This window comes from Vombatus ursinus, unplaced genomic scaffold (assembly GCF_900497805.2).
Source record: "Vombatus ursinus unplaced genomic scaffold, bare-nosed wombat genome assembly UNPS02011353.1, whole genome shotgun sequence".
NCBI lineage: Eukaryota > Metazoa > Chordata > Mammalia > Diprotodontia > Vombatidae > Vombatus > Vombatus ursinus.
The window spans coordinates 737,190-755,542 of record NW_020951131.1 but is presented as its reverse complement, the minus strand read 5'-3'; the positions used below and the strand labels follow the sequence as shown (position 1 = coordinate 755,542).

Here is an 18,353-nt window from a genome sequence, read left to right as displayed (position 1 = left end):
AAAAAACTCAAAGACTCTTTCTGGCTCCATGCTGTTTAATGCTAGTTTTTCTCTTCTTCCGAGATGGGCTTCTATATCTGCAGCCCAACTGCCTCCGCATGGCTCCCACAGTCTGCCAATGATTGATATGTGCGTATAACTGTGAAAATAAATTGGCGCCTGGTAGGACTACTGCCGCCATCCTCCTCCTCCTCTAATTCGCCCATTGCAGATCAACTTTAAAAAGCAGTTGCATAAGGAGCTTCTTAGATTTTGATACCTAAGCCGTTTTTGGTCTCAGGTTCTCTAGACCTGTTGATGGAGCCTCTTAACCCTTAGGGCAGTGAGGATGTTCCCAAGTGTTCTCTGTGAATCTCACTGAACAATAACGGATGGGTTTTAGCTCTCCATTATTCTGTTGCCTCTTGTTCTTCCATTCATAGCTACCTTCTGAGAAGCCAGGACTGGCAGCTTAGCTCTGGAGAATTGACTTCTATTTCTTCTCCAACAAAACCTTTCCTTGTGTTTTCACTACCTGTTCAGATTTGCCAGGAGGCAGTGGGGCAGAGTGGAAAGAGAACTGGATTTGGAGTCAAAAGACGTAGGTTAGAATCCACACTTTAGGACTCAGAGTAAGAGTGGTTTGACCTCAGGCTTCTCTGATTCCAAGACTACTTACTGTTCTCTCCACTCTGACGTGCTACCTAAGGTTCAAGGAGGCATGGGCTCCCAAGGCAAGGATGGAGAGAGAACAGTGTGGAGGGCAGAACCTTGGGAACCCAAGGGCAGGAGGGTGAAGAGAAGCCAGCAAGGTGGACAGAGATGTCGGGGGAGAACCAGCAAGGTGCGGCATCGTCATAGCCAAGGGAGGAAAGAGGTGCAAGAGGGCAAGTGAGGGGCCTCAGACATCGAGTGAAGCAGGTGGCTGGAGGGAGGTGAAGAATGAGAGCCAGCCTTTAGATTTCATGCTGAGGACCTCCTCAGTGACCCCTGCAGAGCTGCCTCAGCGGAGCGGTGGGAGAGGAAGCAAGATGTCAAACAGCTGAAAAGTGACTTCACGATGAAGCAAAGTCAGCAAGTGTAGCCTCCCCTTTGAACGCACTGGAGGATGAAGAGTAGGCAGGAGAGAATGAATCAAAACTGAAGATGTGAGCTGGGTCCAGAGACGGGAGTTTGGCTTGTTTTTTTTTGTTTTTAAAGAAAGAGAAAATCTGAGCTTGTTCATATAACTCAAAAGGAGAACCCTGTGGGAAGCAGAGATGGTGAATTCAGAATTATTGTTAGACATAGGCTCTTCAGAGATGTTAGACATGGGCTGTGCTGGAATGTACAGAAATGTTTGGAAATCTCAATCCAAAGGGGCCCTAGCAATGAATCCAAGTGTCAGAGAATGGACAGCGGATGAGGAGAAAAGAGAAACCTGCGAACTCTCCTCCAGGGATTTCCTGCATGAACCTGAGCAGAGCAGAGGGAAAACAGTGAGCTAACTAGTTAGCATTGCAGCAAGCTGGAAGCCTCTCTTGTGATGATTAGATTGTGGCAATTCAATACGCTTTGGTGGCTGACTTGTTAGATTGTCATTATGGGAATGTCATCAGTAGAGTAAAGGCTAAGCCAATTGTGTGTGTGTGTGTGTGTGTGTGTGTGTGTGTGTGTAGATGGAGATACACACACACATATATACATATACATTTGCAAACCTTTGGGTGCCATGTTAATCGGTGGTGGTGGTGGTGGTAGTGGTAGTAGAAGAAGAGCATGATGGAATCAGAAAAGCATAGAAAGACTTACATGAACTGATGCAGAGTAAAGTATGTATGTGTTTGTGTGTGTATGTTGTTATATAGTTATCAGAGACATATAAAGATGCATATATTTATCATATATGGAGATCTTTATTTAAAGTATTATTCTACACTATATATACATATATATAATTACTACAGAAATATAAATGAAAAGGACAACAATAATACAGTCAAACCAAATGCAGCAAAATGCTAAGATCCAAGCTTGTCTCCAAGGAAAGAGTGTGAGAAGACACCTCATATTCCTTTGCAGATGTGGGGAACACTCCATGTAATACTGGACTCTGTTGCTTAGATTTGCTGAATTGATTCTTGTTCTCTTTTATTTTTCTTAGTTCTTTCTTAAAATGGAGAGCTCTCTGGGAAGGAAGGAGGGTGATATGCATATAGAATTGTATTATCCAGTCATTTTTCAGGTGTGTTCGAATCTTCGTGGTTCCTCTGTGGGTTTTCTCAGCAAAGATAATGGAGTGATTTGCCATTTCCTTCTAGAATTATAGGTGATGTAAAAACAAAAGATATTAATTACATAACTTTTAAAGTCAATAAGTAACTTGTTGACTTTACTTTCAAAAATCATTGTATAGTTTTAATTTTCACAAAAGTTATTAAAATAAAAATTTGTATCTTTAAGGAGTGGATGGGGTAGATTGTGAACGTTATGTAAAATGGTTTTATGAGCCTTCCAAACCTGAAATAATTTATCAGTCTACTGGAGAGTTCAGGTAGTTCAACACTCACTTTATGGAAGAGGAAACTAACCCTCAACAAAGGGAGGGACCTTATCTAGGATCACACAATGCTAAGAGGCTAAATGGTGATTCGAAACCTTGTCTTCTGACTCCTGGTCTAGTGCTCTTGTCATGACATCAGACCACACTCAAGAGCAAAGAAATTAATCCTCAAGGTTTTGAAATATAGCCACTGACACTTAATAGAGCACAGTTGGCATTAATTAAGCCCCTATGCCCCTACTGTGTGCAGAACAGAAACTGGGTGATATAGTGTTAAATATAAGATACAACCCCTGCTTTCAGGGAGCTTACACTCTAGTAGTGAGAAAAATCCTCAAAGCAGGTAGATATGAAGTGAATGCATTAGCAATAAGGCAAAACCCTCAGGAGATTATTTTGGGTTTTGTTCGTTTGTTTGTTTGTTTTTTTCCTCACATCTCACTTGGACGAGGACTCTGTTGGGGAAGTACTTTGTACAAACAGCATATAAAAGTGATAAGAAGTAGATTTGTGAATGGAACTCAGTGCAATTCAGGTGGCTTCACCCAGAGATGACGCACTCTCAAGTTTAGTTAATTAATGACTGTGATTGAATATACGCTTAATGGGTATATGACCCTGTCTGGTAGGGAGCACTCTTCTGCCCTGCGGATCACAGCCCACCCACCCTTACCTGCCTGTACTGTGCTCCCTCTGCCTGGATCCTTACACAAGACTGCCGTCCCATTCTGCCCAGTTTTCTGGAAGCCTTCTGCAACTTCTGCTGACACTGTGAGGCTACCAGTGCAGCACTCCAGGTGCCCACCTGTTCCCCCTTGCTCTTGCCATATGACCATCCTGTGTTCCCTTGCCGTCACACCATTCCTTCATGGTCCTTCCTGATCGTCTTTGGGGTAGCTCATTCCTTATGTGTTGCAGCCTGCTCACATCCAGCATGGGCCTATCTGTTGCCCTCCTCAGGGACAATTGTGTCCCGTGTCTCATTACCAAAGACCATCACCTGCAGAATGTTAGTATTGAAAAGATGGGCATTGGCTTTCATCAGAAGTTTGGTATTAATAAAGCACCCTTGTACTTACTTTCCTAAAATCCCGCCTAATCTTTTCCTTTTCAACTTTGGGCTCAACTCATCCATTTGTATGTACTTTCTGTCCTATTTATACATACTGTTGGCCAAGTTCTACAGGGTGTTCATCCAAACACGTATTAAAATCTGGGTAATGGACTTTCTTCATCCACTTGGTCTGTCCTGTGTGGATGGCGTGCCAAACTCCTTTGAGTCATTATAGATTTCTTCCAAGGGGCTCTGAAGTGTTCTGGGATTGACACAGTAGCTCAATGTTATCTGAAAAAAAAACAAAAAAAAAACAAAAACAAAACAAAACTGGAGAACCTTCCTATCCATAGGAAATCCCTCTTATTCCTGTACTCTGCACTGAAAAATAATAAGAATAATAATTGTAGCTGTTATTATCATTGAACCCTCTCTTCTTTATGCCTCACCTACTGTGTGTTCTTAGAGGATTGTGGAAAGGATTATTTCTATGTTATGTCTTCTAAAGAATTTTGAGCAGTCTTGATGTCTAGATTGGAGATACTGTGTTGTAAATGAGCATACGAAAGGCTCACTGATGCACTGTTGGTAGCTGTGAACTGGTCCACCCATTCTGGAAGCCATTTTGAACTATGACCACGAGTCCACTAAACTGTGCTTACCCTTTGACCTGGCAGTTTCACTGCTAGGTATATACCCCAAAGAGATCAAAGAAAGGAAACTATCTCACCATTCTTTGGGGATCAGCAGAAAGTGGGAAGGGCGTTGGAAGTGGGGTGGTCCCCAGTTGAGGAATGGCTGAACAAATCATGGTTTAGGAATATAATAGGATATTACTGTGCCTAAGAGATGATGCTTATAAGGATCATTTAAGTGAAACCTGGGTAGACCTGTATAAACTGATGCCAAATGAAGTGAGGACAACCAGGAAAACAATATGATACCAATAGGACAGCAGAATCACACAACTCAGAAAGGCTTAAGAGTTCTGATTGTTACGGTGACGGTGAGAAGATGTATATCTCATAATAGCCCGGCATCCTTCTCTTAAGATTTTAGGAACAAATGTATAATCTAACCTAGTATTATTTTTTGGAGTCATTGAGTCGATGAAAGGTCTTATGGGAATGATACTGAATAATAATAACAATCATAATGATAACAATAATCATAAGCATTTATGTAGCACCTACTATATGCCAGGTGCTGCAGTAAGCATTTTACAAAGATTAACTCATTTGGTCCTCACAAAAAGCCCTGTGAGGTAGATACTATGCTCTTCCCCATTTTACAGTTGAGAAAACTGAGGCAAACAGAAATCAAGTAACTTGCCCAGGGTCACACAGCTAGTAAATGTCTGAGGCCAAATATGAACTCAGGAATTCCTGACTCCAGGCCCAGCACTCCGTGCACTGTGGCAACACCTAGCTACTTCTAGCTGCTGTTAAATGTCTATCTATCCATCAATTACTGCAGTAAATGTGATAAAATTGAAAAGAGAAAAAATTTTGTTCAGAATTTTTTTCATGTATGCGTGTGCCTATAAAGACAAGCTTTTGTGAGTCAATGGTGGGCTTCTTTATCCTGGAGCTGAAGGCATGTAATGGCACAAAGAGATTACATATATTCTTTGCTACAGGGGGCTATACCAGGAGCGATGGTGATAATTGCGAGGAAGCTGATGTCAGCTCGAGGTCAGGACAAACTTCCTAAAGGTGAGAGGCATCCCAGAGGAGCTGGGGGCTTCCCCCGGATGGAATGCTTCCAAGGAGGCCTGAAGGCCACTAGTCACATTTCTCCCTGACTCTTGTTCAACTGCAGACTTTACTGGTTCCCCCACCAAGGGCACTGCCTCCTCCTGAGATGCTGCAAAATCAGTTTTTCAAAGCAGGAATAAGAAGATGCCGGAGGTGGTTTATCCCTCAGGTCCCTCGTGGTGAGTTTACCAGAGCAGGAGCTCGCTGAGGCTCAAAACCAAGTCATTTCACACCTTTGTCTTCCTAGAATCAGACCCGGGACCTTGCACGCAGTAGGCACCTAGTCATGTGTGTTGAATTGAATTGAAAAGAGTCATGGAAGACCTGAACCACTGCTGGGCTGATGTTTAACGTGCAGTCCTTTCTTCCTTTGTAAAGTGAAGGAATCGGGCGTCATGATCTCCCAGGGCCCTTCCGACTCCTACAGCCTACGCTCCTACAATCCTCACGCATTACTCTGGATGATGAGTAAAACTGGTCTTTTTAGTTCAGATCTGAGGAATTATATAAATGTCAATGGGTACTTAGGAGCCGTCTGCTGGCGAACATTTCAGGGTGTCATTGTTCGCTTCTCAAGCTCCGTGAGCGTCAGCCACTCTGTGGAAGGAACCGAAAGAATAAACGAGCTTAGAATCAGAATACAGAATACATTGAAGAAATGCTGCTCCCACCAACCTCCAGACAGCCCCTGAGCTCCTCAGGGAGCCGTGCAGCATCAAGAGATCTAGATCAAGGCCCCCAGGAATGTGTCTGGGCCCCCCAGGCGAGAACATGGGCAGGAGTTGCCTAGGACAGGCACATGTGGGCGTGTGGCGATCTGCGTCATTGGAGGGAGTTCTCACCTCAGTGAGGGCATGATTACACTGAACCTTCCTCTAGTTGAATTATGGTGTGACTTAGTCACCTACATACAAAGCAAAGAGACTCAGTGAAATGGTGCCTTCTTTGATTCTATCCTCAAGCATATGTTTCCCCCATATCTTTTGGAGGAGTGCATAAAGAAATCCCAGCAAAATTGGGAGGGATGATTGAGCCGTCTCAAAGCTCGCTTCCAGCTCTCAGACAGAGTCATTAAGGAATATCAGCAGGGTTGCTGACCTGTGGGACTCAGGTTTGATAGGAGAAGGGCAGCCTTCTGGAAACTCTGCTCCATTTCTCAAGCATATATTAAGCAACCTCTCTACGCCAGGCACTGAGCTAAGAGCTGGAGATGCAGAGACAAAGATGACAGAGCCCTCACCTTTTCCTGGAGCCTCAGACAACAACAACTTCCTGCTCATTATCGTCATCTTCCTGGTCCCTGACATCTCTATAGCGCTTTACAATTTGCAAATTAATCACCTCATTTGATTGTCACCACTCTGTAAGACTGGCCCTATTTTTGCCCCCAGTTTGCAGACGAGAAGACTGAGATGCATAGTGGCCAGCTCACAAGACTCACTTTATCAGTACTTATTAAATAAATGAATGGAGTGTGACCTCTCTTCCTCCAATCCTCTTTCAGCTTTGTGCTATTGGCTGGGCCAAACTCCGGCTGACCTTTTGGCATCTGGGGACTGTCGGATTCTCTCTGAGGGCAGGCACTTCTGTAGGGTATGGCGGTTTTAATGGCAAGGACTCTGGGTTCAGACCTCTGCTGAGGAAAGCTTCCCAAGGCCATGACAATTGGCCTCTTTAGCCAGTGTCACCATAGGCATGGCAGACGCTTGGCGAGAGAAGCTGCCTGCCAAAGAGAAAGGACTATTTCTTGCTGCACAGTCTAGTTATAAAGGGAGCATGTGAATCACTCAGTTATGAAAGAGACTGTCTAGCCCTACTAGTTAGCAGTTTCCATTTCTCGTGAGGTTTAAGGTCAGAGCATTCGACATTTAGAGCTGGGAGGGAGCTTACGCGTCCCCACCTTCCCCCACCCCTGCCTCTAGATAGGGCCAGGGATCCGTCTCTCTCCACAAATCTCCTGGAGAACCAGAATCTGAACCCAGATCTTCCTGCTCTCCCACTAGACCACACTGCCCTTCACGTTATCTAAAACCTTTTGGTCACCACAACCCTGCGAAGTAGAGGGTGCAAATCCTGTTATGATTCCTGTTTTATTGATGAGGAAACTGAGAATCGCGTAGGTCAAGTCGCCAGCCTAGCGACCCACCTCATAACCATTAGACAATCACACGGATCCGAAGCTGGGGGTCTTCCCGTGACACCAGAATTGACTTCCACTTAGGGTGGATCCTAAATAGATAATATTGTAAGCTTCTATAATATGAAACTTTTTGTTATAGTATTAAATTGGGGAGGGGGCGGACAGCACAAGCGTCTCTTTTCCAAAGTCCCCTTTTGGGGAGAAAAGCAGGTTTCAGAATCATCGGGCTGCCATCTGCCTGCGTGTCCTTCCTTCTGGGGCGTCAGTCACAGTTCCTAGGCTGGTTTGGTTACCACTGTAGGGAGAGGGGCTTGCACACTTGGCACTGGCGCCACACTGGGTCATCAGATCACAACCTCTCCCCTCCCTCCCAGCCTGGCTCACCCCTCCTCATGTCATCTCTAAAGAAGCCCAGGAAGACTTGCAGTCAGGGAGGAGTCACTGGTGGCTTATCACTGGTGGCTTACCCAAGGGGCTGATCGTGGCCCGCGTGAACACTGACCCCCTGGCATTGAGCGCGCTGCTCCCAAGCCCATATCGTCTTGTCTCAGGGAGTTCTGCGCATTAACGCCTCTGGGCGTTCTGTGTACATTCCCATCACTCTGGAGTAGATAGACCATGGCTGATGCCGGGAATGGGCTTAGAAGGGGAAAGTAATTCAGATGGAGGCCAAAGAGTTTGATGGATGCTTAGACGCTACTGATTTGAAAAAGAAACAAGGAGGTCTCGAGAAAGGAACATTCTGTCAATATGTAAGGTAATACTGGGCAGTCAGTTAAATATTTTGAAATTAAATAATAGGATCTTTCTGTGGGGCTGAAGAAAGGATGGACCGACCACACATAGTGACAATCTGGTGCTGCTTGTGCACTTGGGGTTATTTTCATTTTTGCTGAAATTATTGCCCAATTTTTGATTCCAATATCGTCCAAGTCAAGCCTCTGCATTGTGACCTCTGAGACCATCTTCATATAGCCTTTCCTGACCATTTCCATGGGCATTCTCAATGAGGTCGGGAGGAAGGGAAAGAGACAGAGATAGAGAGAGAAAGAGATACAGAAAGAGACAGAGCTACTATAACTGTTTTTGTATATATAGGACCTCTTCCTATAGCTTTCCTCTCTTTGGGAGATTAGCCTAGCAATGGTATAGCTCAGTCAAAGGGCATGCATGCCCTGTTTAATAATTTTTTTTGAGTGTATAATTCCAAATTTTCATCTTCCTTTTTTTTTTTAACCTAATTTGCCATGCTTATGGAATGTTGGGTGTTCTTTAAATTTGAATCAGTCCCTTTTGCTTCCTAGATATGGAACTTTTATCAGAGAAACTTGCTACAAAGACACCCTCCCCCCAACACACACACACCTCAATAAAACTGAGCATTCTGTAGTACAGCTGGGCCATCCCTCTTATAGCCACATCTCCAGCACTGGCAGGATCTCACACTCCTTTAGTTCCTGCCTTGGAAAAAATGTTTCCATCATTTTGATTGAACATTGAGATTTACTGGCAAAATCAATCAGCTGAAATAAAGCATACATGATCTCTCTTTCTAGCTTAACTGGACTGGTAATTATAGCCTTTTCCAGGATCACCTCAGATTTCCTCTTCTAACCAGTTTCTTCTAATCATCTGGCCTTATTTCCATGGACCATTTCTACCACTGCGACTTGGGTCCTTGTTCAAAATGGATGAAATTAGTCATTTTCAATCTCCATCCATTTCAGATAAAATATCGGGTCAAAAGCATCATCCCCCCCCCCCCCCCCCATATCTTCCCTTTTTACACAGGGAGTAGTAAAACATCCTGATGCAGGACCATACCATTGAATTCTGTAACCATCAAACTAGAGTTTTAGAAATAAGCCTGTGTATTACCACTGGGAGTCCAATGCGTTTCACTCTATTGTTCCTTCAGTGGTAATGAGGCTGCTCATCTTGGCCCTTTATTGGCTGCAAACACTAGCAGAGATGATGGAAGCGCCACAGGGTCCGTCCTTATCCAGCCATTTCTGTGGCAGCGATATTCTGGGAACTTGTAACAAACCAGATCTCCATTCTGCTCCACTCACTGGTACAGTGCATTACCATAGCATTTTATTTGTTGCTTTGTTCCCAAAGCTGTTGGCTCTACAGGTTCTGGAAATTTCTGCCCCAGTTGCCACAGAATGCTGGCCCTGGGCTGGGGTGGGCTGGGCTAGCACCAAGGACAGGGAAGAAGCCAGGCGGGTAGGCTGAGGCTCATTCCTGCACAGCCTTCCTTTATTGTAGCTGATGGTTACTGTAGAGGAGTTTTCTTTTTTTTTCTTTTTTCTTTTTCTTGCCTGTTGCACCTCAGTCCTGAGTGGCACCGGATTTGACCAGTTTTTTTAGACTCCGGCTACAGGTATTTAGTTTTCTGGGTAGTTCCTTCATGTCTCTAATCAAACATTTCCCCAGACTCTCAAGTTCTCTCTAGGATTGGTAATAGGATCAGGGTTATAATCTGATAGGTGTACAAGACCCTGTGCTAAGCCTGGAGGTGCAAAGACAAAATAAAAAAGTTATTCCTGCCCTCAGAGAGCTTACAGTCTTCTGGGATTGGGGAAAGTTAGCATGTACACAAGTAAGTTAGTGCAAGGAAATGGAGGAGAGGGAAAGTACTGACCATTGGGACTGGTATCAAGGAAGTTTTTCCAGGAATGGGGTGATGCCAGAGCTGGGCTTTGAAGGAAGACAAGGGCTCCAAGTAGTAAATGTGAGTAGTGAGAGCGTCTCAGGCCAAGGGGACAGAGGGCTGCAAGAAGGCAGGAGATAGAATGATGAATTCAGGCATTAGCACTTGAGCACTCTCAAAGAAGTCAAGAAAGGGAGTGGGGATCCAGATTATGGTAAGCCTTAAAGATCTGTCCCACCTCCCAGGTTGTCTGTTTCTTCTTATTGCAGGGAGGAGTTACCTCATTCTTTGTGTGCTTAGGGCCTGGGTACATAGTAGGTGCTGAAAAAAATACTGGATGATTGATTGGTTTGGTTATATTGATTTTTGTTATTAATTTTGCTTTTATTTGTCATTTTAAACTGAAAATCTATAAAAATATTCTTGATTTAGGCGGGAAATAAAACTGTCAATCACTATATATCATTAGATTTTTTTTTTTAAATTTACTCAAAGGGTTAGTCTCTGTGGGGTTTGTGGGTGGGTGGGGAGGTGTGTGTGAGCCTGTAGGTAGAAGCCTGGTGTTTGAGACTTTATCTCTTTGTCCCACTGGCTGCTTTAGCCCCTAAGTTGTACTTGCCACACTAGTAACTCAGATCCATGTGAGTTGCTTCTTGTCTGCCTGATAGATCAGCCTTGAAGTCAAGATGGTGGAAGGAGAGCTTGGTAGCCATCTTTAAATCTCTGCTGTATAACACAAGGATGGTCTTTGTCTCCATGGAGAATCAAACCACCGAAAATGAGCTTACCTTTCAAAAGGAGGGTGAGATTGGCTCCCTTCCTGACCTGGCCAACACAGGAAGAGGTTACCAAGAGGCGCTTGTGGAATCTCCTTGCCAGGAGATTATTAAATCTAAGGCTGACAGTCTGTCCATCTTGATAATGTAGGTGCCCTGAGGCTGGGTGACTGGGCCAACTGAGGTCTGGAAGTCCTTTAGCAATCTGTGGCTCTGTGGGTGTCTGCCCGTATCACAGATAGGGCTCTTTATTTCTGTCCTAAAAACTTGTGTTTCAACAATCGCTTGGGGTAATTAGAATGATGGAAAACTATAAAATAACCTCCATAAAATCTCAATTCTGTTGATGGTTTTACCAGTTTGAGACAACAACCATAAAAAGCATTCCCATTTCATATTACTTTGAACAGCTCTCTTTGGAAATTACTTTACTCCCCCTGACAGGCTTGATAAAGTCTATACAAGGCACAGACACTGAGCTGGGGCTGTGAGCCCCAAAGTCACCCGTAAAGACCCTCTCTGAGTACTGATCCTCACTTTGCTGACCTAGTAGGGGCTCCGTCCTCATCAGAGACTAGACTGGAGTGTAGACCATCCCAGAGGAGCCGGATTGGACCTCTGAGATCACCCCAGCTGGCACTGTAAGCTTCTGACTCCCAAGCTAGGGAGGCAGCTCTGAGAAATCTAAATTATTAGTGTATTCATTATACATATCATATTGATTTATATAAAATCATAATTCCCTTCACACAAGGGAAACCCTCTCATTTTACAGGTAAGGAAACAGGCCCAGAGAGGGAAAGGAATTTGGCCAGGGCCACACAGGTATCAAAAATTGTAATGACATTTTAAATCAGAGCAATTTGTCTCAAAAAATCAGGGAGAGGGAGGAAAAGGGATGTGTGGGGAGAGAGTGGTAGAGAGAAAAGGGGAGAGAGAAGGAGAGAGGTCTAAGGATTTGGGGGTTCCGTTCTGGGAGCACAGTTTAAGGATATTGATAAGCTGCAGAGATTCAGAAGAGGCTAGCCAGGATGGTGAAGGGACTAGAGTCTATACGGTAAGAACTGGTTGAGAAGGAGGAAGCCATAGTTGGGGCATGAGAGTTCTCTTTAAGATGTGAAAGGCTGTCATGAAAGGAAAAGGGGGGAGTTTGGCTTTTCCCCCCCTGCTTGGGCCAAGAGGATAGAACTTGACTTACAAGTTACAGGAAGGACAATTTAGGCCGGCTGCAATGACAAACGCCCTGGCTGTTGAGCCACATCAGAGTTTGCTGGGTCAGCTGCCTTAAGAAGCAGGAGATCACCCCTCCCTGGAGCTCTGCAAATGAATGCTGGATGATCACCTTTCTTTTGGGGGGGAGGGGTGCTCTAAAGGGGATTTCTTTTGTTCAAGTCCCAGTGACACCAGATGGCCTCTGGGGCCCTTCCCTATTCTGAGATTCTGTGACTCTGGGAAATCCAGGCCCTCTGACTTCAAGTCCAGCACTCTTTCTTCAACAGGACAAGATTTGCTGTGAATCTGGGGCCCCTCAACTGTGGAATCAGGCACCAAGCTTGTTGTCTTGTATGTCATAGCTCTGACGTAGAGAGCCTTGGAATGACCCTCTGAAAAGAAGAACTGGGGAGGGTGGATGCATGGCTACAGACAGATTATGTGGGAGATGCTTCCTCACATCCCTCCTTCCCTTGTGGCATCCCCCAGAACCAGTGAGGAGCAGGGCATCCGTTCTGGATGATGGAAGATTTAGGAGCGCACTTATCAGGGGTCTGCCATGACCCAGGGACTGTGCCAGGTGTAGCTTGTAGAGATGGTCCCAGAATGATTTCCTCTTCACTCTTCCTCCTGATCTCCCTGATCACATTGCAGCATTAGAGTACCTTCAGAACGGATGTCCTTCTCTGACTCAGCCAGTGGAGTGGAGGCTTCTTAAGGGCAGGGACGGCGTCACTTTGGTGTTTGTGTTGTTACCTCATTTCAGTTGTGTCCAACTCCTGGTGACCCCATTTGTGGAGTGTAACCCCTCCCAGGAGCAACGGTGGTATTGATTTGTTAACGGTTCTCCAGAAGGAAAGCAATGTGGGGAGACAGATCCCTGCGTTCTGGAACGTAGCCCAATAGCCAGCCCTCCGGGGAAGAGCCTCTCCACACTTCTCCAGGCTCATCCTTAGGTGGGGACTTAATTCCAAGCCTGGACCGCCTGACCGAGGTTGCTCCCCGTGGGCGTGAGCCTTCCACACCCCAGAGTCACTTCTTCCAGAACGCCCGTCAGAGGACACTCAAGGAGGCTTTGAACCACCCGGCCTGCAGACTCTTGCCCGTCCCGCCCCCCGTTTTCTTGTGACCGGAAGCAAATAGTCAATAAATGACATGTGTGAGCATTTTAAAGTTTTCAGAATGATGTGTACCTATGTGCGTGCATATGTATTCATCTGTGTGTATACACATATATACATATGTCTCTATATACATCTATCTATATGTCTATCTGTCTATCTATCTATCTCCCATTGGATCCTCACTATGACCTTGTGGGGTAAGATCTACAGATGTTGTGTACCTCCTTTTATAGACATTTCAGTCAGAGGGGGTGACTTGTCTAAAGTCACACACACAGAGCAAAAAAAAAAAAACCAAGAAAACAGGAGATCTACCTCACTCTTTTCCACACTTTCTCTTTATTATGGAAATGCTTGTCATCCAATAAGTTTTCCTTCTTCTTCTTTCCTGAAATGACGTTAGGAAGGAAGGTCATTTAATACAGTCAGCACTAGAAAGGGTGTCCTCCCACGTGGTCTCAGCCTCTGCTCCTTCCAGCCCAGTTGAACCAGTGGTTGATTTCAGGTGGCCTGGAGGTAGTAGCTAAGCTTGTAGCCCATGGAGCTCTGCTCCAGGAGAATTAGGTTTGTGGGAGAGATGCTGAATTGAGCTCTGGCTCATTTGATCTTTCTTTGTTCCGTTGGTTATGCCTTTTATTTGATCTGCTTTTTTGTTTACGTAATGCAGCTCCAATTGTACATGATTTATTTTGGTCTTGGCTTGACAGATCAAAAAGTATAGGACATCCAAATTATAGAAAATACCCCCCTTTGTTTTATCTCTGCATACATATATATGGAGAGAGACAGAGACAGAGAGAGAGACAGACACAAACAGACAGAAAGAGACAAAGAGAGAGAGGTTGCAAAAAACTGGTTTCACATTTGTTTGTCTCACTGGTGTAGGGAACACTGTAATGCAGCAGTGAGTTCTTTTCTTGAAGAGTTCCCTGGTGGACCAATCCAAGGCCAGCCGTGGAGGCACTAAGCCATGCTAACCACCTCCTGCAGGCGCTGAGCTAGGCACAGGCGATAACAAGACAAAACTAAATAAGGAGTTTAGAGTCTTCTTCTGGGAGGGAAGCGAGGATTCCCCATTTACACCTATGTCAGTGCTAGGCATTGTGAACACCAAAATGAAGCAGAACTTTATATTCTTTGGGGAAGTGTTAGGGGAAAATGGAGCAGGGGAGGGGGCATACCAACATGTATGTGCATAAGTATCTACATGATTATTATAGGATCTTAGATTTCCAGCTAGAAGGGACCTTCAATGTCAAGTCCAGGCCCTCATTTTACAAATGAAGTTACTGAAGCCCAGAGGGGTGAACAGACAGACTTTCCTGAGGTCACGCAGCCAGTAACTGTGTGAAGCTGGAGCAGAGACCAGCCCTCCAGTATTCTGGGCCCAGGTTGTTGTGTTTGTCTTTTGTTCGAAGAGGACGACACCAGGGAGATGATGACATGACTTGCAATTGATATAGTGGATAGCGCATTGAGCCTGGAGTCAGGAAAACCTGAGTTCAGGTTCAATCGTGTGACCCTGGGTAAGTCACTTCACCCTGTTTGCCTCAGTTTCCTCATCTGTAACATGAGCTGGAGAAGGAAATGGAAAACCACTCCAGTATCTTTGATAAGTAAACCCCAGAGGGGGTCACCAAGAGTCAGACAGCTGAAATGACTGAACAACAACAATGCATATATTCTGATTCTCACTATTTGAAGATATAATTATGTAAACTATGGTAATTGGTTCCAACTCAATGGAAATACAGAGCAGTGGGAATTTGAATAATACTTCACAGGACTTATTTGCACTAATTGGGACCTCTCCATACTTTCTATGTCACGCAATTCCATACTCTTGGAGCTTGAAGAAGCCTCAGTGACCTCTAGGATGTGCTTTCCTAGGACCAGAATCTCCCCTCCAGTATCTCAGAAAAGTGGGCCTGCAGCACCAGCCCCTACTCAGAGCCTCTGGGAGCTCACAGGCAGCTCATTCCTCTTCCAGATAGCTCTGGTCCACAGGACACTTTCCTCATGTGTCCTCAATGCCCCTTTGCCACTTTCATCACTGAACTTCACGAAGCTCTGATTGCCCAGTGGATCAGTCATCACCCACTTGCTGGGTGTTTGCAAAATCAGATTCTCCCACTTGGGATTGTCAGGACTCTCTTTACCAAGAGATGGCCTGGCCATTTCCACTTGGTTGCACCTCCAGGGCAAACATCTTTTACAAGTTCAGAGTTAAGGCTGGACGACCAAACCAAAGCAGGACATTGGGGACCTCACAGAATCACAGTCAATGGTGAATTTTTTACTAAAAATTCCAAAAGGGGCGTCCCCATCTCTCTCTCTCTCTCTGAGATCTGTGTAAGCAGGTCACTGAACAATGACTACACTTTCTCAGAGGTGCTTTGTTCCTTCCATTCTTTCATCCCTCCCCTCTCAGCTTTCCGGGGGCCTCCTAGTGACTCCATCTGAAGCTCGTTTCCCCCGAGCGTGGCCAAGATTCCATTCTCCTTCTTCTGCATTTATGCCTTGTTTGGGGTCTTAGGTGACATTTTTTAGATGGCGCTGACAGCTGTTTTAATAAAATTGTCTTCAGGGAGCCCTAGTCTTAGAGCTGTACCACTGTGAATCCAGAGAAAGAACAAGATAAAGGCGCCCAGGGCCACATACCTCTTTACCATCAGAGGCTGGCATTCCCTCCCCACCCCCAGGTTAACTGGTTTTTAATGGACCTTCAGTTCACTGGCCTGGCTCGCCCACTCCAAGAGCCCAGATTTAAGGATAGAATAGAGCCAAAGGATGCCCCTTTCTGGGAAGTCACCTCGATTTTTTGCCAACTTTTCAAGTGCTGCCTGCTGTCTGGATGAGGGAGAGTAATTAAGTTCATTATCCGTGTCCTGATGTGAATTCCCCTTAGAGAAAGCCATTGTGTGGGGGAGAACGCCATCACTGGAGCAGACTCACCGCTGGGCTCGCTTCATTGTTTTGGGCACTTTCATGGGCAATAAAACAAAGTTATCTTGTGAACAAGGCAGAAAAGGCTTGTCCGTTTACCAAAATCAGACAAGTGACTCATGCCCTCAATTAAATGTCTGCCTGTAGAAAAGTCGACGACCAGCTATCAGAGAAGGAAGTAGTTTACTTTTGAAGGCCAATGGTCTTGTTTCTAAGGGTCTCTGAATTCCTAGTTTACAAGAGAAATGACTGTATACTTATTGTTGCATTACTGTAAAGATGATTACAAAATTATTTTTAAAAAGACTTTGAGTTTCCTTAAATTCTGTCCCTACCAGATCCTCTCCTTAGAATCTCCACCTCCCTTCAACCAATCCATTAATCTACAGGCATCCACAAAGTGCTTACCATGAGGCCAGCATGCAAAGATCAAGAATAACCCAATCCAGGGGTGGGGAGCCTGCAGCCTCCAGGCCACATGTGGCCCTCTAGGTCCTCAAGTGCGGCCCTTTGACTGAATCCAAACTTCACAGCAAATCAGTTTGGATTCCCCACCCTGACTCTCCTCAGAACCCAGTGTAGGTCAGCTCAAGGGCTACCTACAACCATAGGCCTTTCCTGTTCTCCCCTACTTGTGTTGGCATCCTCTTCCAAGCCTCTTATCACTATATGTGTGTGTGTGTGTGTGTATATAGATATATAGATGCCTTATGTAATGTATGCTATTAGGGATCAATAAAATATATAAATATATTAATACATCTTCCCAATATACATATATATGTATATGTATATATGTATATGTGTGTATATGTACATATACATATATGCATATATATACATTTTATTATATATATAATTATATATACTTAGATAATAATAAATAGTTCATAGTTATATAATGCCTACTACGTGCCAGGTACTATGTAGAACATTTCACAAGTATTTTCTCTTTTGATCCCCAGATCAACCTGAAGGGGCAGGTGTTGTTATTATTTCCATTTTGCTGATGAGGAAACTGAGGCAAACAGATTAAGTGACTTGCCCAGGGTCACCCAACTAGTAAGTGTCTGAGGCTGGATTTGAACTCAGGTCTTCCTATGTCCAAGCTCAGCACTCTATCCACTGCCTCACATTCCTGTCCCACATATGTACTCATATATATGTGTGTCTTTATGTATATATTTGCATTGACTTATCAGCATCCACCTTGTTTCTGTGGAGTAGATTGTAAGTGTCTTGAAGGCAGGGACTGACTGTTAACATTAGTATGATAAATGGCCTTTTTCTTTGTCTTCTTCTTCTTTTTTTTTTTTACTTGACCTGTCATATCAGTAGCATAGTGAGTTCTTGATCAGCAAACTCTCTCCACCAATGCAGATCCTCTCCTTTTCTGAACTTTTCAGTTGCAGAGTTTCTTAGGGCATGAAGAGGTTAAGGGACTGTTCTAGGTTAACATAACCAGTAAGTATCAAAGGCAGGACTTAAATCCTTTTTTTTTTTTTCCAATCAACAAAAGTCCACCTTCTCCCTCTCCTCCCCCCAGCTCCCCTTCCCAATTGAGAACAAAAGAAAAACAAAACCCGTTACAAAGAGGTCTGCTCAAGCAGAGCCAATTCCTGCATCGGCCGTAGTCCTTATACGGAGCCCATTCCACACTCACCTCTCTTCCCAGGAGGTGCGTAGCACGGTTCGTTGTCAGGCTTCTGGAATCCTGGTCGCTCATCACGCTGATCAGAGTTCTGGATTCCTTTCGAGTTGTTGGCCTTTGCCGTACTGTTGTCCTTGACTCTGTTCTTCTCCTGGTTCTGTTCCCTTCCCTCTGCATCGGTTCATACAAGTCTTCCCGGGCTTCTCTGAAGGCTTCCCCTTCATCATTTCTTACAGCACAGTTCTACCACAGTTATACACCACGACTTGTTTGTCCGTTCCCCTATGGAAGGTGCCCCTCAGATTCCTATCTTCGCCGCCTCAAAAAGAGCTATAAATATTTCTGTACGTCCTGTTAGAGTTTCTTTTGCTTAGGACTCATCTCTCTTTAATCTTCCCTCCCTCCAATGGCCCCTTCTTTCCTTTCCCTTCTGTCTCCCTGTCGAGTGAAATGTATTTCTCTACCCCTATGTGTGTGTGTGTGTGTGTGTGTGTGTGTGTGTGTGTGTGTGTGTGT

At 44.7% G+C, this 18,353-nt stretch overlaps 1 protein-coding gene across 1 annotated transcript in view; it reads left to right on the top strand.

Moving 5' to 3' along the window:
• The window catches only part of DOCK1 (dedicator of cytokinesis 1), a 523,683-nt gene that overhangs the window by 373,135 nt on the left and 132,195 nt on the right, over positions 1-18,353 (top strand). The gene's annotated exons all lie outside the window — the stretch shown is intronic.